Genomic DNA, 23490 nt, shown 5'->3' with positions numbered 1-23490 from the left:
TCTAATTTTCCTTGTGATTTCTTCTTTGATCCATTGGTGAAGAGCGTGCTATTTAATTTCCAAAAATTTGTGAATTTTCAGTTTTACTTCTGTTACTGATTTCTAACTTCATATCATTGTGGTTGGAGAAGATACTTTGCATGATATCTATCTCTTAAAATCTATTGAGACTTAATTTGTGTCCTAACATATGGTAGATCCTAGAAAATATCCTACACGTATTTGAGAAGAATGTATATGCTGTTGTTGGGTAGGGTGTTCTATATATGGCTATTAGATCTAGTTCGTTTATTGTGGTGTTTAAGTCCTCAATTTCCTTACTTATCTTCTGTCTGGTTCTATCCATTGTTGAAACTGGGGTATTGAAGTGTCCAACTATTATTGTAGAACTATTTCTTTATTTAATTCTGTCAGTTTTTGCTTAATATATTTTGATGGTTGTTGTTAGGTGTGTAAATATTTATAATTATTATATGTTCTTGCTGTATTGAAATTTTTATTAACATATAATATCCTTCTTTATCTCTTGTAATCATTTTTTGATTTAAAGTCTATTTTGTGTAATATTAGTATAGCTACCCCTACTGTGTTTTGGTTACTATTTGTGGCGAATATCTTTTAACATCCTTCCACTTTTAAGCTGTTTGTGTCTTTGGATCTAAATTGAGTTTCTTGTAGGCAGCATATAGTAAGATCATGAGTTTTTAACCATTCTGTTAATCTTTGTTTTTTGTTTTGAAGAGTTTAATGGATTTACATTTAAAGTAAGTACTGATAAAGAAGGATTTACTTTTGTCATTTTGCCATTTGTTTTCTATATGCCTTATTGCTTTTTTGTTCCTTATTTCCTGTATTACTGTCTTCTTTTGTGTTTAGTTGTTTTTTTTGTAGTGAAATGTTTAAATCCCTTTCTCATTTCCTTTTGTGTATATTTTGTAGGTATTTCCTTTGTGCTTACCGTGAGGATTGCATTTAACATCTTAAAGTTATAGCATTGTAATTTGAATTTATACCAGTTTAACTTAGTATCATACAAAAACTCTGCTCCTTTTCTGCTTTATCTCCAGCTCTTTTGGCTGTTGATGTCACAAAATTACATCCTTATACATTGTGTGCCCCAAAATATAAACTGATAATTCTTTTAAGTACATTAGTTTCTTAAATTGTGTATAGAACAAAATATGTAATTAAAACCAATTTACAATAATGCAAACTTTTAGACTAATAATTTAAAAATGTATTAGTCTCTTAAATTATGTAGAAAACAAAAAGTGGAGTTACAAACCAAAGTTACCATAATATAGCTTTTACAATTTCCCATGTATTTACCTTTATTGAGATCTTTATTTCATCATGTATCTTCAAGTTACTGTCTAATGTCCTTTCATTTACCTTTACAGGACTCCCTTGAGCATTTCTTACAGGGCAGGTCTAGCATTAATGAATTCTCTCACTTTTTGTTTATCTGGGAATACTTTAGTTTTCCTCTCACTTTTGAAGTGAAGGATAGTTTTACTAAATAAAGGATTTTTGGTTGACTTTTTTTTCTTTTAGCATTTTAAATATATTAGCCCACTGCTCTCTGGTCTCCAAATTTTCTGATGAGAAATCTGCTAATAATCTTATTGAGGATCCCATGTATGTGATGTGTCACTTCTCTCTTGCTGCTTTCAAGGTTCCTTGTCTTCGTCTTTTGAAAGTTTGATTATATGTGTCTTAGTGTGGGGACCCTTTGAATTCATCTTACTGGAAATTTTTTGAGCTTCTTGGATGTTTATATCAATGTCTTTTATCAAATATGGGAAGTTTTCAGCAATTATTTCTTCAAATACTCTCTCTCTTCTGAAACTTCTATAATGAATATTTTAGTCCATTTTCTAGTGTCCCATGTGTTTTTGGGGGGCTCAGTCCACTTTTCTTCAGTCTTTTTTTTTTCTGTTTCTCAGACTTAATAATTTCCATTATTCTATCTTTAAGTTCCTTATTCTTTCTTCTGTCTGCTCAAATCTGCCTTTGAATCCCTCTAGTGATATTTTTGTATTTCAGTTATTGTACTTTTCACTTCCAGAATTACTTTTTAGGTTTTCTATCTCTTTACTGATATCTTCTTTTTGTTCATACATCATTTTCTTGACTTTCTCCACATTTTCTTTTAGTTCTTTGATCATCTTTAAGACAATTGTTTTAAAGTCTTTGTCTAGTAGATCTTCCATCAGGTCTTTTCCAGGGACAATTTCTGTTATTTTTTTTTTGACTGAATGTGCCATATTTTCCTATTTCTTTGAATGCCATGTGGCTTTTTGTTGAAAGAAAGACATTTGAATCTAATGTGGTAACTCTGGAATTTGGATTCTCTCCTTTCTTCAGAGTTTGCTGTTTTTTAAAAATAATTTTTGTTTATTATTTTTGTTTTTGTTTTTTGATTGTTGCAGGCTGTTTCTGTGCCAAGGATCATCCAGAGTTGTAAACATAGTCTTTTCAAGTCTTTTCTGAGCCTTCACCTTTCCCTAAGCATGCATAGTTGCTTTCTAATTTTCTCTGTATATGCAGTTGTTTTTGAAAGTCCTAGTGTTTAATGTCTGGCTCCAAAAAGGGAAAAAGGAAAGATGAAAGGAGGAAAAAAATGAGCACCAGCTCTTTAAATCCCCTGGAAGTCAGCTCTGATGGAGGGGGAGGGACTTGCAACAGTTGTGGGGAGGTGCAACAACAATGGCTACTTGCCTCTTTGTCTGCATCTCTGTGACCACAGGCAATAGTCAGCAATCAGAGCACAGATCCTCAATATTTTTAAGATAGGATTCTTTTTGCCCACCCTGGCTCCAGCAAGCTGTGTGCAGGTTGCTCCAGAAACATTTGCACAGTTACCTGCCATGAAGCTAGGGGTAGGGTGTAGGTAGCTACTACTGTGCTAAGAGCTGAAATTGAACAAAACCCTGCTTTACCATCCAGACTTCTCCCTGGATGTTGCCAGCCTTCAACAGATGCCAGAGTTCCAAAATAGTTACATCAGACAGATTCTGCCAGTGCAATTGTTGTCTAGGCAGGAAGAAAGATTCCTGGTGCTTCCTCCTCAGCCATCTTCCCAGAATCCTCTTCTCATATATTTTTAATTTTATCAGAAATAACATAAATAAAAATAATCCTTGGTTGATCTAAACCATTGACATATACATAAACTGCTCATGTAAGTGACCAACTTGTGACTGGTTTTTTATCAATGATACCAATGCTGTTAATGATGGTCATTTCCAGAACTATCTTGTATGTGTATGTGCGTGCATGTGTGTGTGTATGTGCACTCTAATTCTTGTATCAATACATTGTAGGGGGAAATGAATTAGCAAAATAACAGTGGTATAGTTGTGAAATAAATCCTGCTTTAAGAGTACAGGATGATAGTTTTGGGTCAGGCTCTGGACCTAGACCTCCTGAGTTTAAAACTCAACCCATTTATTAAGGGGTCATGCTATTTCATCTATTTAATATCCCTGTGCCTTTATTTCCTCATCTGTAAAAATGGGGGCTAATGATAGTACCTACATTATTAGGACTATTACAAGGATCAAATGAGTTTATACATGTAAAGCACTTAAATAGTACCTGGTTGGTACCTATCAGTGGACCACTATACATCCATTGTGACCAGACTTTCCACCCCAGATATATACCCAACAAATATGGTACATGTTTGCCAAAAGGAAAGTACTAGAATATTTATTGTAGCAAGATTGGTAAAATCCCCAAATTGGAAGCTGCCCAAATGCCAATCAGTACTAGAATGGATAAATAAATTGCAGTTTATTTATGTAGTAGAATATTATAAATAGTCATTACTACTTCTATACCATGAAAATGAACAAACTGTTATGTACATGCGACAACGTGGATAAAACTCACAAACAAAATGTAAATTGAAAGAAGCCAGATACAAAAGATTAAATACTGTATGATTGATTCCATTTATATAAAGTTTAAAACCAGGCAAAACTAGAAAATAGGATGACGATGACCTTAGTTAGAAGAATGACTAGAAAATAGTATGAGGTAGGTTTCTGGGGGCATTCTAGAAATGTTATTTCTTTTTGTAGGTACTGACTACATGGGTGTGCTCTGTTTGTGAAAATTCACCAAGCTATATACTTGTGATTTGTATATTTTTCTGTATGTAAATTGTTTTAGAAAGTTTTTTAAAAAGTATGTAGTGAATAGAAAATATATGAAGAAATTATATATGTATAATTTATTAGAGTTAGAAAGACTAGGTTTTGAATCCTGGCTCTGTGGTCACGGAGACTAGGAAGTCTCTTAAACTCTCCATTTTAGAGTAGTAAACAGAGATAATGATACTTGCCTTAAAGAGATATTGGATGTTATTGAGAACTGGTGAGAAGAGATTTTAAAAAATGGTACCAGTCTCTTTAATATCCAGCAGCAGCCTTAGAGCATATTTTCATTACAATAGGAAAAAAAAAATAACTTCAGTGCATCCCTTAGTTGTAAAAATGTAAGGCCAGCAGATACCTCCTATCCCTGGGGGAATGTTATTAGGGGATTTTTGTTTGTGTTCTGACAAATGTGGCCTCCTCACCATAGCCCTTGGTATATAGAACTAGTCCTGAGTAGGAGTTGGGCAATTTTGCCAAGTGAACAAGGAGCCCCCTGGAAAGAAAGAGATAAGGTCCTTGACACTTCTTTTTAGAAGGCTAATGTCATTAGTCTCTTTAGAGGGTTAATGTCATTAGACACTGATGTATTGAGTTGCTGAAGTTTGTTGGAAAGAAAGAACACTAGGTGGCCTAGAATGGAATTCACCATGGGAATGTCTGGCATGGTAATCTGGATTCAGCACTGGGACTCAGTCAGGGTCTCATGGGGAAAGGGTAGTTCCTTCCTAGCAGATGGCTGAGGCAAGGTGCCAGCTGGGCACAGTTTCGTGTTTAGGGATGACAACTGAGCAAATGCAATGACCGAAAAGTATAAGTGGAGGCACAACTGTGCCTTGTGAGCAGCAAGGATATTTCCATAGCAAGGATGATCAGTCATTGGGCTGGTGCGACCAATGTTTGTATGCCATGAGGTACCACCAAAGCAATGGTGCTGGTGGGTTCATAGAACATCCTGGTTATTTTGCTCACCTGGCATTTGAAAGTATTAATATAATTGACCCTTTGGAACTGAAAAAGGCCCTAGGATGTTGGACCACGTGAGGATGGAGTATTGGGAAAGGACTCAAGGAAGGAATACCAGCCTTCCTGCTAATAAGGTCTTTGGGCCTCAAGCAATCCACTAGAATAATAAAACAAATGAAACACTATTTGTACTGTTAACTAAAAAAATATTAACGAGGTTTATACTTTAGAAAAAGGAGAGTTTTATTTCTCATAAAGGGTAGCAACCTCTGTTGGGCGGCCATTCTAGCAGGTTGGGAAGCAGAGCCCTGGCCAGAAGCCAGGCACCCGTGCTTCAAAGAAGAGACAAAAGGGAACATGATTTTATACTGATTGGGGTGGTCACATACTCGTATTCAACAAGGTATAGAAGTAGTAATGACTATTTATGAATGGAAATCATATGCATGTAGTTGGGCTTTATCTCTCCCATCCTGTCATGCCCGGGAACTCATTTTTAAGGTGTTTTTGGGATCCCCTTGGCTGAGAGGGGTCCATTCAGTTAGCAGAGAACTAGGATGTTACTTTTAGTTTACAGTACAATAACCTGTTGAAGCATGCATCCTGGCTAATTTAACAGCTACCACTTATTGAGCACTTTCTCTAATATGTATCTGGCATGGAGACTGCTCTCTTTCATCTACCAAAATTGTTCTCCTTCCTAGACATGTGACTGGACTCCATTTCCCAGCCTTCTTTGCATTAGATGTGTCCCTGTGACTACATTCAGAGCAAACGCTGTATGACACTTTTGGGCTTAGGCCTCAGGACAATAGAAAGATCTCCTTATGCTCTTCTCCCCTGCTGCTGGGTGGAACCCCAGAGTAATTCAGCTTTGACCAGGGAGATGCTAGCAACGTCCTAGGGGATGACAAAGCAACGCAAAGGAAGGATTCTTGATAGAATGATTACGTGGAGTTGGGCTTCCCTGCTACCCTGGACTGTTCACCCTGGAACTGTTATGTGAGGAAAAATAAGCTTATTTGTCCTCCAAGCTTGCATTTCTCCAACTTTGGTGGGAATGAGAATCACCTGGGGATCTTGTAAAAATGCAAATCCTTATTTGGTGGGTCTTGAATTTCTGCATTTCTGACAAGTTCCTAGGTGATGTTAATGCTATTAGTCTGGGATCTATAGTTTAAGTTCCTCCCTCAGGAATTCTGATTTAATTGGTTGGAGTGGGGTCCAGGGAGAGGGTACTAAAAACAAACCCCAAATACCCAAATCCTCTCCAGGTGATTCTAGTCTACACTGGGGTTGCGACCCTTGGGAGGGGACATTTTCTGAAGATGCAAGGATCCAGTTCCTTTCCTGGTGCCCCTTAGAGGAGGAGGTGATTCCTTTTAGCTCTTCTAAACAGCTTGTCATCCTATCTTCTCATTAGCCACTTATGGATAATGCTTCTGCAACTGCTGGGAGTACTTTTCTTCTTAAACTTCATTTTAGTCAGGAACCTCTTTTATGTCATCTTCTTTTTTGACATCTTGATTTGGATGTTGAACTTTGTCTTTCAACACAATAATTCAAGATGGCCATGTATAGAGAAACTGTTGACTCTTCCCTGAATCTGCCTTTAGGGATGGCATATCGATCATTTAATCTTAAACGCTGCAGCAGCAGTCTAACTTGAGGTTTCAGCCTTAAGACAGATGCTCATCATTACTGAAATGGATGATATAATAATTAAACTACTATTTTATGTGATCGGTTTCACCTGAAGTTTCCAAAGCCTTAAGAACATCTGGCGGCAATTTGTTAGTTATCAGAAATATTATTTTGCATTTATTAATTGTTGATAATACACCAGGTGTTGTACAGAATACAATCCCTGCTCAGAGGCCAAGAGAAGGAGCAGGTGTAGCCCAACAGAGAGAAAATGAGACTTACAGCAGTTCAGGATTTTTCCTAAAAAATCTGTTCTATCTAGGTTAGTTGAAACTTTATGGTTTTGAAAAAAGGTGTCACTTGTATAAACTGTAGTTTACAAAATATTTTTACATAGATTATCTAATTTAATCTTCATCCTGGCCTTGCTGCATTGTGATTTAATCAGTGGCAAGCAACAGAAAATTTGACTCAAACTGCGTTAGACAATAAGGAAAGTTATAACATGTCTTACCTTTAAAATCCAGAGGTGTAGGAGTTTCAGGGTTGTTAATCAGCAGCTTGATGAGGAATCAGGTAATCTTCTCTGTCTTCCTACTCTGTCATCTAGGGCATCAGCTCCATCCAAAGCTACTTTCCCTCATGGTAGTAAGAGCGCTGTCAGTAGCAACTGGGGCTACCCATGTCATCATTTACATCTAGCTCACAAGAAGGAAAATATCTTACTCAACCATGGAAGAGAAGTCCTTCTCCTCTTCTGATTAGTAAGTTTAGGTAATGTGTCCATTTCACAGAGGGGTGACCTATAGTGACCTGCTGCTCTTGAACCAAGTCTAGCAAGGAAAGTTAACAGTCCTCCGATGGCTTAGACCAGTCAGGATCCACTCATGGAGCTGGGATGGAATCAGTTTTTCCAGAGTCTCATTGAGCTGGTGAATGAATGAACAGTCAGGACTCTATTAGGAAGAAGCAGGAGGAAACAGATGCTGGGAACACTCAGAAGGGTCCACTCCAAGTATATGGTGCTAATTGACAGAGGAAAAACCTGGGGGGTATGGCAACTAAATAACTACCAAAGTCTCACAGTTAGATGGGTGGCAGACTGGAGAATTCCAGTTACAAATCTGTTGCCCACCTTAGAGATAGTACCAACCCACGACAATTCACAAAACAGAGGTTTGTCTGTGGTACCTCCATTTCTTCCTCCTTCTCCTCCTTCTCTGCTTTCTCTTACATTTTCGGGGGAAGAGGTACTCACTGGCATGAAGATACCAGTTGCTGCACTGTCATGAAACCTAGAACCTTGGGCATGTGATTTCATTTCTTTGGCCTTCTGTTCTTCAAGGAGGACATTAGACCTGTTGCAGCATTTGCTAAGAACCCCAATTTTCTTGAATTTTATAACACTTTCTTTCCTCCTTTCCTATTTCTCTTGGAGCTTCCCCTATCAGTGGTTTCAATTTTTTTTTTGAGTCATGATAAGAGGTGTATTTTATATAATGACCCAGTACTCTCTCACACACACACACACACACACACACACACACACACACACACACGCATACACATATTCTCATGCACAAACACACTCTGAATTGAAAATTTCATTAAATAATACTTATCTTCAGTACAGAGTACAGTACGCTCTTCTAGTATGATCTAGTATAGTCTATTTTATATCTTATCCTAACCTACCCTATCATAACCTAGCCTACCCTATCCTATCCTATTTTTAAAATTCTAGAGAAAAATTGACTACATTGATTCCATGATCCTTCCATGGATCTCAAGCCTTACGAAGGCTTTTGGGGTCAACCTTCAGTGGTTCTTCAGGCCTTGAACTTAGCAGTCTGCATTTCCTCAATCACCTTATCCACCACCTGCAACTCAGGGAAGTTTCTTAGTCTTACATTTCATCTCCTAGGGATCCTGGTTCCTGCTTTTCCGCTGTGGCAGTCAGATACACTGACATTTAGCTCACCAATGAGTAACAATCTTTATTCTGTCCAACCCTCTCTGGCCTAAGCTATTATGAAATCCACTGGTTAGATCTTGTTGAGTCCTCCAGGGCCCTTCGTCGTAGTTCAGTCTCTTGTGACTTCTGACACAAGTTGTAAGTGAAACAGAGAAACTGTTCTTTTATGGGACAAAGATAAAAGACTAGAGCATTACAAAAAGTGAGCCACTTTTCCCCTCAGATTTCTGTACATTCAGAGTCTCTCTCTTTCTTTTTTCTGTTCCATCTTTCTTTTTTTTTGCTACTCAGAGTGAGGTGCTCAAGTCTAAGACTTAGTAATGGTTTGTCCCACTTAAATGATAAACCTCATCAATATGAATGTTCAATGTTGGCTCTGCCTGTGGACTCGTAGGCTTTGCCCGGAATTCCCACAATAATGCTGGATTCGTGCAGGTTCACCAGCAACCTTCACCCCCTGAAATCAAGTCCAGTCTAGCTCTTCATAAATACATAAATCATTTTAGGGAAGGTGAAAGTTCATCTGGCCCAATATTTCTCCTCTGTTTTGGTTTATCTTAATCCCGTTTTGCTGTTTTTTCACCACACCCTCAATCTTCTCTGTCTCCAAAAGAAGCATAACTGCCTCTCCTCAACTTTTACAAACTCCGCTAGAACCACTTTCTTCAATAACTTGTTCCATATGTTGCATACATGAGCTCCATCAGGATTCCCCCTGGCCCCCCGCCTCCTCGTTTTTGTATGGCATCCATCAGTGTTTGAATCATTACAAGTAAAATGGGAAAAGAGCCTCCAATCCCACCCCAACAGGACCCTTCTCTTTGGCATGTTCAGCATGTCCCATCATTTAGAAGGTTCTGTGGGGTTTTGTGGAAGTTTTTCTAACACAGTGAAAACAGCTGGTCTACCTTCACTGTCCTCCCTGTCCTCCCCTTCTTCCTTTTAAAGTCCCATTTGGCTTGGGTGATGCTGGCTTTCCCTGCTCAGGACACTGCTTCCTGGGATACAGGACAGAAAACACCTCTCTTCCTTAGAGGGTCGAGCAAGAACTCTGCATAGATGGAGGGCACCTCTCTTGTTTTCTAGTCAATTCCCTTGTGAAACACATGCTCAGATTTCAGCTGTTTTTAACTGCAGCTGGTGATTTTTAAAAATGTATGTTTTTCTTTTTCTAAATAACTCCACTTATTTCCATGCTAGTTCATTTTCTGGTCTTTGCCCAGATTTGACCTATTCCATGAGACCCATACCCCACTGCTGTTCTCTGCTTCCAAATGAATTACTTTATTTCTCACTAATAATAATTACTTTTGCCTTTCAGGTGGACAGATTTTTTCCTTGTGATGAGAAGTTTTCCTTTCTGTGCACCAGCAGGCTTTGTCATCCTTTGTCTCTTTCCACTTCTCTCTGAAACAGAGCAGTGGCCTCCTCACTTCTCCCCTCCCTTCCTTTGGGGCCGGGGTGCCTCAGGTGCCAGGAGCTCTCTAACAGTTTACAGGGCCTGGCAGGGCTGTGGTAATGGGGAGTTGCACTTCATTATTGCTGATCGGTAAGCCCGCTGCCAGGAAGCTGTTTTGGGGTGGTTGCCATTGCCTCCCAGGCATGGAACCTGGTGGATGCGGTCAGCCTATAGAAGCTGTGCCAAGGCTCATGAAGAAAAGAGTGATGCAAGGCTGGGTGCGGTGGCTCATGCCTGTAATCCTAGCACTCTGGGAGGCTAAGGTGGGTGTGATCGCTTGAGGTCAGGAGTTCGAGGCCAGCCTGAGCAAGAGCGAGACCCCGTCTCTACTAAAAATAGAAAGAAATGATTTGGTCAGCTAAAAATATATATAGAAAAAAATGATATAGAATCCCTTTTGTTCTCCTGGAGAGAGTTGGAACCCATTCTATTAAGTGAAGTATCCCAAGAATGGAAAAACAAGCACCCCATGTACTCACCAGCAAATTGGTTTCCCTGATCATCACCTAAGTGTACATTTGGGAATAACACCAATTGAGTATCAGACTGAGGTGGGGGGTGGGGAGAGGGGATGGGTGTATACCTGCATGATGAGTGCATTGTGCACTGTCTGGGGAATGGTCACGTTTGAATGTTCTGACTCGGAGTGGGTGGGGAATGGGGGTGGGGGAAGGGGATGAGGGTATAACTACATGATGAGTGCAATGCGCACTGTCTGGGGAATGGACGTGCTTGAAGTTCTGACTTGGGGGGATGGGTGGGACATGGGCAATATATATAACCTGAACTTTTATACTCCCATAATAAGCTGAAATAAAAAAATAAAAAAATGAGCCAGGCATGGTGCACGTGCCTGTAGTCCCATCTACTCAGGAGGCTGAGACAGAAGGATTGCTTAAGCCCAGGAGTTTGAGGTTGCTGTGAGCTAGGCTGATGCCACGGCACTCTAGCCCAGGCAACAGAGTGAGACTCTGTCTCAAAAAAAAAAAAAAAAGAGTGATGCATACATAGTGAGTATTGTTTTTTCACAGCACTGATTTCTTCCTCCCCCACCCCCAATCTTATAAAGGTATCATTGGAGAAATGTCTATTCAAGTCCTTAGCCCATTTTAAAATCAGGTTGCTTTGTTTTTTAAACTGTTGAGTAGTAGGAATTCCTTATATATTTTGGAAATTAATCTTGTATCAGATATATAGCTTGCAAATATTTTTCTCCCATTCCATGGGTTGCCTTTTCCCTCTGTTGATTACCTCATATGCTGTTCAGAAGCTTTCGGTTTGATGATGTAGTCTCATTTATTTTTGTTTTTGTTGCCTGTGCTTTTGGTGTCATATCCACGAAATCATTGCCTGGACTGATGTCATGAAGCTTTTCCCCTATGTTTTTTTCTAGGATTTTTATAATTTCAGGCCAAAGGTTTAAGTTTCTACTCCATTTTGTGTTGATTTTTGTGTATGGTATAAGATAAGGTTAGATCTACAAAAAAGACTTAGACATGGCCAACAGGTATTTTAGCGTGTTCAGTGTCACTAGTTATCAGGGAAATGCAAATCAAAACCACAATGAGATATAATTTTATACCTGTCAGGGTAGCTATCATCAAAAGACAAAAGATAACATGTTGGTGAGGATGTGGAGAAATTGGAAAACTTGTACATTGTAGGAGGGAATGCAAAATGGTGCAGCTGCTATGGAAAACAGTATGATGGTTCCTCAAAAAATTAAAAACAGGACTACCATATGTTCCAGCAATCCTACTTCTGGGTATTTATCCAAAAGAGTTGAAATCAGGATCTCAAAAAGAGATGAGTACTCCAATATTTATTGTAGCATTATTCACAATAGCCAAGAAGTCGAAACAATCTAAGTGTCCATTGAGATGTGAATGAATAAAGAAAGTGTGGCACATACATACGGTGGAATACTACTCCACACAGTGGAATTCTAATCAACCTTAATAAAGAAGGAAATTCTGCAATATGTGACAACATGGATAAATGCCGAGGACATTATGGCTAAGTGAAATAAGCCAGGCACAGAAAGACAAACTGCGTGATGCTACTTAAATGAGGAATCTAAAATAGTTAAATTCATAGAATCAAAGAATAGAATGGTAGTTTCTAGGGGTTTGAGGGGAGAGGGAAATGGAGAGTTACTAATCAATGGGTATAAAGATTTAGTTAAGCAAGATACATAATCTCTAAGGTCTGCTTTACAACATTATACCTGTAGTCAACAATAATGTATTGTATACTTAAAAATTTGTTAAGAGGGTAGATATTGTTTTAAGTATTCTTACCACAATAAAATAAAATTTTATAAAAGATGTCATTGGGTTTGCTCCCTAGGTCCAAATGCCTGCCTGCCTTCTTGCAGATACTGGCCCTCTGCTCTGACGCTGTTGTTGGAGGCACTTCTAAACTGAAGGAGACTTGATGGATGCCTTTGCTTAACATTTGGCCCCACTGTGCATTATTTGTGGGAGATTATTCTGTTTGGACCCATAACATAGCAGTCAAGCAAGTAAACTCTGATACCATACTACCTGGATAAAATATTCTAGCTTTGCGACTTATTCACTGTGGGTCTTAGGGAAGTTACTTAATCTCTTTGCATCTCAGTTTCCTCATCTGCAAAATGGAGGTGATAACACCACTCTCTGGATAATTAAATGAGTTAGTGCACAGGAGTGCTTAGAAGGGTGCCTGGCACATAGTAAGCACCCAGTAAATATTAGCTATTGTTGTTTGGCACTTCTGTGTTCTTGTTCCATTCTCTACCCCACTCCCATTCTAGGAACACTTCCATGAATGGACAGTTAGGAGACTTTTATTAGGCCACATTAGTCCTTGAAACTGTATCCCTTTTTTCCTATCTCTGGTTTTATTTGCCAACTTCTGAGATATGGATGTAGGATGTTTTGCATTTGGAACTCCTCCAGAGGCCCAGTAACCCATGGGAGGAAAAACAAAAGAGGGCTTCGGAGATACCTGTGTCTCTCCAGAGAAACAGCTGCATCACTTCCCCAGTTGACTTAAGGAATTATCACTGCCTAATTAACCCCATCACCTGCTCTGATTCAGCCATTACTTTGGCATTTATTAATTATGCTGTGATCAGCTTTTAAGGTATGTGTTTTTTTTTCTTATAACTTAGCCAGAATCACATTTTGGGGCAACCATAGTATAATGATACTGGCAGGTGCTACAGCTTGACTTTCTAAGCTCTTTCCACACAAACCTAATATTTGGTTTGTATTGGTAATTTTATGAAATGGTGGTATCAGTTTTTAATTCTTGTGTCTTTCCTGGTGAACTGCCATTTTTATTTTTTGGCAAGTGAGCTATAGATAAGGCTATGATTATAGCATATAGCAAAACATGTTTAACACTTTTGACTGAATTGAGCACAAAGTTAGCTGAGTCTTTCACTAAATTGGCAAGTTAATTGAATGAAATGATTGATTTGTTAGTTCCTTCAGTCAACTTTGCTTGAATAGTTGGTTGATCTGTTATCATAGCGATAGACTCTGGGACAGTTTCACTTCTAACCCCGTGAAAGGTATTCATCAGTTGTGGTTCTTTCCCAAGCAGTTCTTGTTTTCAGAGTGCTTCTAGCTGAGATATTTTCAGGTTTCCTTACGTGCATTGTCTTTGCAACTCTTGTTATTCCCTGTGTGAGCTGGTGTGGCAGAACAACAGATGTCTATGAACTACCAGGTTGTTTCTCTGCTCTGAATCACTTGCAAAGCGGTTTTGACCTTGAAGGGAAACACTTAGCATTAGTTTGTATGCTTTCTTTATCACCAAGTAGACCACCTGCCAATTCTGTAGGGTCTAGGGGGCAAGAGAAGTCTCAGAAGCTGGCTTATTTCTCAGTTTGGGTCTTCTAGTGAGGCAGTGCTTAGGGTTAACTCAGTTCTTATGGATCTGCCTCTTAGCTTTACAAACTTAAAAATTTATTTTATTAATTTCCAGGCAGCAATTATAACTACCATATATTCCTTACTGCAGGTAGGAACTGCTCTAAGTGCTTTAAATATATGACTTTATTTAATGCTTTGAACCGCTCTCTGAGGAAGGTTCTGTTATTACCCCACTTTACAGATGAGAAACAGTGCCTCAGAGAGATGGGGTTTTTGTCACATAGTAAGTAAGTGACAGTATCCAAGCTTCCAAAGCTGGTGTGGGTAGAGCTAGGATTTAAACCCAGCCAGGCTGGCTCTGGAGTCATAACTACTACACTCCAGTGAGGGACTGACTTAACTCATGCTGAAACCAGAGTGGAAATGGATTTATTTATAATAAGAGATGCAATAACTATGATAATAAACATTAGTTATTTTCTCTGATCATCTTCTCCCAAGGAGCAAATCTACTTGGAATTTCAGCTCATTGATTAGTTTTTGCTAGACGAGCATACAACCAGAACAAAGACAGTAAAAAATATTAACTGGATTGGATGGGTAGGAGACCAGGGGGATAACATCACTCCCTCTGGGCTCCAGGTCACTTGGCCTCAGTCTGATTTTTCAGAGACAAATCAGTACTTGGTGCCAAGGAATGATGCCTAAGTCTTGCCCCATGAAGTCTCAGGTCAGTGCCAGGAGTCCAGGGCACCATTACCAAGTCTATCCTGGGCATCAAGCAAAGAGGGAGCCAAGGTGAGAAGCCAAGAGAATTGAGAACCATGTGTGACATAGGAGTCCCCAAACAGGCTATGGGGAGGCATTCTGGGGGAATTTGCTGAGCCAGAGTCCAGTGTTTGCCATAGCTTTTTACGTGTGCCTCTGGTATGGACATCCTGGGGATAGTTAAAGGAGCTGCCAAGGAATCTTGGTTTCTTGGGTGCCGAGGAAGCTGAATGGATTTACCCTTCCTCCTCCTAGGGATGTGCCTACAACTTGGACAGTGGTCCTAGAATCAGACCACCCTCTGTACTGAGTGCACCAGAGTCACAATAACACTCCTTACTCTCAAATTCCTTTTTAAAAATCCTTTTGTTTTGAAATAACCATTGATTCACAGGGAGTGGCACAAATAGTCCAGAGAGGTCCTATGTACCCATCACCCAGTTTCCTCTAGTGGTAACAGCTATCTTAAGTGGATACAGTACCAATCCAGGAAATAGACATTAGTGCAATCCACAGACCTTTTTCTGGTGTCTCCAGTTTTACATACATTTATTTGTGTGTGTGTGTGTGTGTGTGTGTGTGTGTATGTGTGAAAAGTTCCATGCAAGTTTATCATGTGTGGATTTGTGTAGCCACCATGACAATCAATATACAGAACTCTTCCGTCACCACAAAGATCCTTGAATTCCTTTTAGAAAGGAAAAATTCACTCCTGAAAGCACTATTAGCTCATGCTGCTACAGTTGAGTAGGTTAGAGTTTGTTTTATATCCTTTACATTTCACTAATATTTTTATGTAAATACATGCTGTTTACCTCTAAAACCTAGCAACATCTGGGTCTGTTTGGCTGGATTGGGAGGTTATGTTGCTTCAGTTTTCAGGTAAACCACTTAAATGGGTGCGGGATTGGTCTATCTTGTTTACCACTATATATCCAGCACCTAGAACAGGGCTTAGTACACAGCAGATGCCTAATAAACATTCCTGAAATGATTTATCCAATTATATCTTTTTTTTTTTTTTGAGACAGAGTCTCACTCTGTTGCCCTGGCTAGAGTGCTGTGGCATCAAGCTCACAGCAACGTCAAACTCCTGGGCTTAAGCAATCCTCCTGCCTCAGCCTCCCGAGTAGCTGGGACTACAGGCATGTGCCACCATGCCCGGCTAATTTTTTTCTATATATATAATTTTATCTGTCCAGATCATTTCTTTCTAATTTTTTAGTAGAGACGGGGGTCTTGCTCTTGCTCAGGCTGGTCTTGAACTCCTGACCTCAAGCAATCCTCCTGCCCTGGCCTCTCAGAGTGCTAGGCTTACAGGCGTGAGCCACCGCGCCCGGCCTATCCCATTATATCTTGATTCTTAGTACTCAGACTCTTAGTGAATGTGTCTCTCCCAACCCTGTAGAGTTCTGTCTTAGCTAATGACTTTGTTTTTGCATCTGATTCAATGTCAGAACGTTTGCTGCATTGTTACTTTGTTGTACTATTGCCCATAATGCACTATGTACTTTTAATGAAATTGCAGGTAAACATCGTTTAGCCTAGAATAAATGTATTTGAAAAATATCCATGGGTACTACTTATATCTGCCCCTGCCTTCTTATCTGCCTGCCAGTCTGTTTCTTCTTACATCTCTTCATTTCATCGGGCTAAAATATCTACCAATTCCATGACATGCATATCTCCCCTCCTCACAAATATAAGTTCTTGTGAAAAATCTCATTAGCAGAGAGGTGGAGCAAATTGAGACTCACCTGTTTAAGTTTCATTGTACGTGCTGTACAGTACTTGTTAAGATGCTGCACTGTGAGTGGCTGGCCACCTGGGTCAGAGCTTGTTTTCATGACTGGACTGGAGATACTTCATGGTTATCGAGTGGCCTGGTGACAGTGACTGCTAGTTGCAAAGGGAAACCTGCAGATGAAAGGTGGAAGGAGTGAGAGAAGGTGGGAAGGCGAGGATAGAAAAATCTCTAAGCAGGGCAGAGATTTTTCTTTGACGACTGAGGTAGATTCCTGACTCTCCTCATCGTTACTGAAAATTGAGATGCTTTGTTTATGTGCCAACAAGATGCAGACGTCAGCTGTTTAAATGGGCACTAGTTAAACTGTTGTTCAAACTAACTTTTCTTTCCATTATTCCCAGTTTGGACAGAGATGTTCCCTTTTTCCTGCTCTGAGGTTTGATATCAGGTTGAAACCTTGAAATTCTCTAATATGTTAATTTCCATTGATTCTTTCTCTGGTACATTCTTAATCTAATGTGTGGATTCTTGAAACAGTCTTCTCTCAGAAACCATCCTCCCTGCCTACACTCCCATTCAGACTGCACATTATTTATTTCCTATTTAACCATTAAAAAACCCAGCTTTAATCCAAAGCCTAAGGCTGCCTTTTGGATCAAATGAAGCCCAAACTGCTGCCATGCCCACCTCTCCTCTTAAACCTGACCGCTCACTGTTCTCCAGTGCTTCTCCCCTCAGGCTAGTCCACACTTCTCACTAAGGACCCTGAGTGTAGTCACTTATATTTTGTCTTCATGCCCTTTAAAATGTGTTCTTGGGGTCTGTATGTGCCTTTGACCCCTTCACACAACAACTAACTCCTACTAATATGTATAAGGAGGCACACAACAGTTGGTGGTTAAGCGTGTGGTATTAGTTTCCTGTGGCTTCTATAACAAATGACCGCAAACTTGGTGGCTTAAAACAACAGGAATTTATTCTCCCGCAGTTCTGGAGGCCAGAAGTCCGAACCAAGGTGTCTGCAGGATCGAACTCCCTCTGAGGCTCTAGGGGAGAACTTCCTTGCCTCTTTCAGCTTTTGGTGGCTCTGGGTATCCCTGTCCTTGTGGCTGTATAACTCCAATCTCTGCCTCTCTGAATCCCCTATGGGTGTCTCTTATAAAGACACTTGTCATTGGATTTAGGGCCCACCCAGGTAATGCAGGACAATCTGATCTTGAGATCCTTAAATTGATTACATCTATTAATACAAAGACCTTTTTCCAAATAAGGTTATATTCACAGGTTCCAGGAGTTAGGACATGGACATAACATACTGGGGGCTACCATTTAACCCGCTATAGTAATTAAACAGTCAAACCCAAAGAGGATTGATTCTGGGGTACCAGCAAATGGTATTAAAATATAAGTAACGATTCAGACAAAAATATAAAATAAGCTTATTACACTTGTGGTTAAGACGAAGCTGGGTTGGATAGTTATTCAGTTGAAAACAGAATCAAAAAATTTTTATAGATTATAAGAATGAGCCAAAATTAGCAAAATGGACTTTTATTTTGTACTCACTTTATCACATGACTTCTCACCTGGCTTTGCTCTCCCACTTGGCTGGGAGTTCTTGGACTGTGTGTCTTGAGCCTAGCATGTTTGGTGTATAAATGAATAAACGAAGAACTATGAAGTCCCAAATTGGGTTCAAATAATTGGCCATACAGATACAGACTAGGTAGAAATCCAGCCTTTTAGGAATTCACAGGGAGAATTATTCAATAGCTTTTAAGCTCAAAATAACTTGGTAATGTGACACAGCTGCTAAGAAATGTTATATAATATTAGGGTGCATTATTTGGAGTTGCTTATGTGGCCAGTTATTTTTTTTTATCAGCTGATGGCTCCATTGAGAGAAAGAGGAGATTCTTGTTGCCTACTTATAATGGTCATTTATGAGCACCTAGGGAAAGGAAAGTCAGTGATGAAGATTGAACGAAGTATAGTTAATCACTTGTCACCAGCTGATTCAATTTTTTTTATCAATGCTTAGGTAAAGGTAAAGACATATTGATCTATTTTTTTTTTTCGAGACAGAGTCTCTCTCTAGAGAGATGGGCTAGAGTGCTCAGGTGTCAGCTTAGCTCACAGCAACCTCAGACTCCTGGGCTCAAGTGATCCTCCTGCTTCAGCCTCCCGAGTAGCTGGGACTACAGGTGTGTGGCACCATGCCTGGCTAATTTTGTCTATTTTTAGTTGTCTGGCTAATTTCTTTCTATTTTTAGTAGATATAGGGTTTCACCCTTGCTGAGACTGGTCTCGAACTCCTGACCTCAAGCGAGCCTCCCAGAGTGCTAGGATTACAGGCATGAGCCAGCCAGTCTATTTACTTTGACCATAAAAGAGAAGGTGCTCAACTGTGGTCTCCGTTATTAAATCAAGCAAGCTCAGTGGTTGTGATGGTCAGTTTTATGTATCAGCTTGGCTGGGGTATAGTCTTTAGTTATTCATTCAAACTCTAGGTGTTGCTGTGAAGGTATTTTGTAGATGTGGGATTAAAGTCCTTATGAATTAACTTTAAGTAAGGGATATTATCCTCTGAGTGGGTCTGATTCAATCGTTTGAAGGACCTTCAAAGCAGGTCTGAAGTTTCCCTGAGAGTGGAAGAAATTCTGCCTGGGGACAGCACCTTCAGCCTGTGCCTGAGAGTGGCAGCCTGTCTTTCCTGATGGCCTGCCATTTGGATTTAGGACTTGCTTAGCCAGTTCCACAATCTTGTAAGTCAATTCCTTGCAGTAAATCTCCTAATAAGATCTCCTACTGGTTGTTTCTCTGGTAGCACCCTATCTGAAACAGTGATTGTCTGGGATCTCTAGCAGTAGGCTCAGCAGCTAGAGAGGAACTGGGAGGCAGTAGAGTGTTTACCAGTGTTCCTCAAACTTTAATGAGATATGACTCACCTGGGGGTCTTCTGATTTACCAGGTCTGAGTGGACTCAGGTGATGTTGATGCCGCCAAGTGTACTATGCTTTGAGTGGCAAGACTATTTTCAGAAGCTCTCAATCAGGCTGCACCTCAGAGTCATCTGAAGAGCTTTTAAACAATACTGGTGTGTGGGCCACACCTGTAATGATTGTGATGTAATTGTTCTGTTCTAAAGTGTAGTCAAAAGTATAGAAGCAAGAGTGTAGGTGAGTGGTTCTCAAAGTGTAATCTCTAGACCAATAGCATCAGCATCACCTGGGAGCTTGTTAGAAATGCAAATGATCCAACCTCATGCCAGACCTATTGAATCTGCAATTCTGGGATTGGAGCCCAGCAAGCTGGTGATTCTCTCCAGGTGATCCAGATGTCCACTGAAGTTTGAGAACCACTGGTGTAGGTAATAAGATTTTCAGTTCTAAAGTCAGACTTCCTTCTTGGGCAAGTAGCCCAAGGTCTCTGTGCCTGGTTTTAGCATTTGTAAAACAGGGATGATAATAGAAGTCATGTTATAGGGTTAGGGTAATCCAGCTCTTCTGTGCTGTTAATCTTGACCAAGGAGTTGACTTGAGACTGTGGGAGAACTGAGGTTCAAATGCCTGGAGAGCATGAGTAACTTCTAAATCTGGAGGGACTGAAGACAGGAATAGAAGCAAAGTTTATAATAAGCGAGACAAGAATGAGAGGAAATGGGCTGGGAGCAACTGGAGAGATGGGGTGCCCTGAGAACTTTCCTTGGTGGGTCATGGGGGCTTGAACTCTGAGAAGGAGTTAATGCCTTGGCAGTGGCTAACTCAGCACCTTTATCAGTGCAGCGTAGGTGAAGATAGGCGGGGCTACCAGGATGAACTTCTAACGGACCAAAGTCTGAAGGATGACATCTTCCTCGGAGGTAATGGAAGAACTTGCTGATGGACGGACCACACAGGACCTATAGGAGAACTATAAGAACTGCAGGAGAGGTAAGAAGACCTTCAAATCCCTGTGGGCAGGAGTTGGTTGGGGCTTATGGCCGGAGGACGTGGCCAGGGTTCAGAACCCTGAGGCTGAGGGAAAGAAAACACCGTCTGACGGGGCAGAAGAGGTAGAGGGTGGGGAGTGTGTGGGAGGCCTAGGAAGTCAGGTAGTTTGGGGTTTGCTCTTGATGCCAACAGGAGGGAAATGCCTGGGCTCAGGTTTAAGGACTCCCGTGTGGCAGACAAACCCTCCATCTCAAAGTCTGGTTCTTCCCAGGCTTTTCTGGGGCCAGAGCTGCTCCAAGGTCCCAGGCAAAGCCAGGACTGGAACTTTTGTCCATTTACCTAGAGGCAGGGGTAGGGGTAACTGCAGTGAATCCTGTAGCCCCACACACTGGGCCCCCCACACTCCACAACATTTTTAAAGTTTCAAACATATTTCTGGGTTCCCTATCTTGAGCCAAAAAGTACCTTGGCCTTAAGCACATGGTGAGTCTTTTGTGCTCTGCTGAGAACTCAAAAGGTTTGTATAACTAAGAAATGGCTTTGTCTGGAACTGTGGCCATGAAATGGGAACGGAAAGGGGTGAGGAAGGGGTTGCCAGGAAGTAAAGTCTAGTCTCTCTTGGAGCATGTGAAGTACAAAGAGAAAAGCTGCCGTTCCATCTGTGGGAAGTTGGTACTTCAGGAGAAGGGGTGGGAGTTAAGCTTCCTCCCTTTCTTTAAGTTTTTTTTTCTTTTTCTATATTACTGCATAGGACTATTTCCACTTCCCTTTCTCCCCTTTTATCCTTCCTTCCTTTTGAGGAAAGAGAAGGGGAACTGTCCAATAATGTGATTTCATGAAACTTGTCATATTTAAGAAGAACTGAAAGCTATATCTCAGACCCAAATAACTAAAAATCACATATAATGTTAAGTTAGTAAAATGGACATGTTATGGGAAAATGTGCTGGGATTTGTTAGAATGCAAACACCCTATCTCAGCTTTGAGGAGCAACCACAGCTTGCGGTGGGTTATGGACAAACACAACACACTGGATAGCATGTATGCCTGTGCAGTGGAATTATCAAGAGACTAGAAGGGTAGGCTCTGAGAAAAGATGAAATGACAGTAGAGGTCCAGAGCTTGACAAGCTAAAAGGGATTTTCTAATTGCCTTTAAGTAGTTGAGGATGATCACTTCTCAGGGAAAAGAATGTTTTAGGAGATTCAAGAAGGCACAGGAAAATCAGTATTTTTAGGTTAGTCATACAGGGGCGTTTATTGGCAGACTTCTGGTATTTAGCTAGTAGGTTACATTTATGGATCGGTAGCTAGGAAATAAAGTACCAAATTCTTTGTGTCTTAGTCCATTCAGGTTGCTGTAACAAACAACCATAGACTGGGTGGCTTATTTGGGTTCAGGAAACTGGGAAGTCCAAGATCAAGGTGCTAGCAGGTTTGGTATCTGGTGAGGGCCCATTTTGTGGTTCGTAGATAGCTATCTTTTTGCTGTAACTTCACATGGCAGAAAGGACAAGGGATCACTTTAGGTCTCTTTTATAAGGGCAGTAATCCCATTTTAAGGGACCTAATCACCTTTTAAAGACCCTGCCTCCTAATACCATCACCTTGAGGGTGAGGATTTCAACACATTAATTTTGGGGGGATGTAAACATTCAGTACATTGCACTTTGTAGCCATTGAAATTTCAAGAATTTCCCCAGAAATGCTAGAAGCTGAGTTTTACAAATGTTCCCAGAGTCAGTTCCCTGAAATCAGATAGATTAGGTTCAAATTCACTTATTAGTGTGCTTGATCCTGGGGCAAGTTATTTCTTTAAACCTCGATTTTTATTTTTGAAGTGGGTATGATTATGGGAATTTAATGAAGTACTAATGCATGTGAATATGGTTTGTGAAGTGCTGTTTGACTATTGGTTATTTTTCCTAAGTCTTGTTTCCTAGAATGGAAGATTAAATCTGTTATCTTGTATGTGCGTCTCAGGAGTTTATCTTTTGTTTTTGACTCACCTACAGGCACACACAAAATGTATTCCAGCACTGTCACAAAACTGCAGCAGAACCTCTGGGATCTGAGCCTGTGTTTTTCTTCCTTCTCTATCAGTGATGATTAGTGATGTTAAATAAATGAATAATCACAGTGATTGCAAAGTCCAGGTAAAGCCAAGCTTTTCCTTTCCCCCGGCTCAGACTCTTTGGGTTGGAAGTCAATGTAGGGATTGGGGAGCACATGGCTGGTACCTCTGTTTCCTCCGCTTCTTGTTCTACTCCTACACCACTCACCCTGCTGCCCTGGGTGGGAGGGAAGGAGAAGGGGCTCTAAGGTCTTACTTGACAGGACAGTAGTAATTTGGCATTGGGCAGCTGGATGATACAGTATTAGTGCTTACTCTTGGTGGGGAGAGGGAGCTTTCAGTGAGTTTTCAGGGACTCTGGCCCTAGCATTTTTCTACCTGCAGCTCCCTTGATGTGGGCAGCAGCTCTTGCAGCTGGACATTTGTGGCTTTCCCCTCAGCTCCTGGCTCCTGGTAATCTGTCCCTCCGTTGGGATCACCTTGTCCTTCCAGGGGATCCATTTAAGATAACCAAAGTCTAGTTCTCTTCCTTGGGGTTTATAGCTACCCAGTTGGAAACCTGTGAATGTGTTTGCCCCACCCAACTCTGGAAAGCTATTCCCTTTGTTCCGTCCCTTTGCTACCAGGTAGGCCATTCCAGCCAGCTTCTCATCTTTAACACTGGAGGGACGAGTCAGGTGTCAGTCTGCACTCTCCAGGGAATGAATGACAAACTCTCCAAGTTGTCCTCTCGAAGAGCCCCTCTCTTGGCATGAGAAGGGGAAAGGCACCACCTTCTCCTTGTCTGTGGTGGGGGAGGACTCTTGGGATACCAACAACTTTCTTCAAAGAAAATCCCAGCTACCTCCTAGCTTCTCTCCTGATGAATTCTTAACATTTCTTTTACATTGTCAGGAG

The 23490-nt window shown here is 40.6% G+C and overlaps 1 long non-coding RNA gene across 1 annotated transcript in view; it reads left to right on the top strand.

The window, feature by feature from the left end:
- LOC123644752 overlaps positions 1-22595 on the top strand; it is a 31041-nt gene extending 8446 nt beyond the window's left edge. The window contains exons 2-3 of the long non-coding RNA XR_006737239.1: positions 20369-20520; positions 22535-22595. This is a non-coding gene — a long non-coding RNA (uncharacterized LOC123644752). The remainder of the gene's footprint in view (positions 1-20368; positions 20521-22534) is intronic.
- The last annotated feature ends 895 nt before the right edge of the window (positions 22596-23490 follow it).

The sequence above is a fragment of the Lemur catta genome, chromosome 9, assembly GCF_020740605.2.
Source record: "Lemur catta isolate mLemCat1 chromosome 9, mLemCat1.pri, whole genome shotgun sequence".
Taxonomy (NCBI): Eukaryota; Metazoa; Chordata; class Mammalia; order Primates; family Lemuridae; genus Lemur; species Lemur catta.
This window is presented reverse-complemented; position numbering and strand designations above follow the sequence as displayed.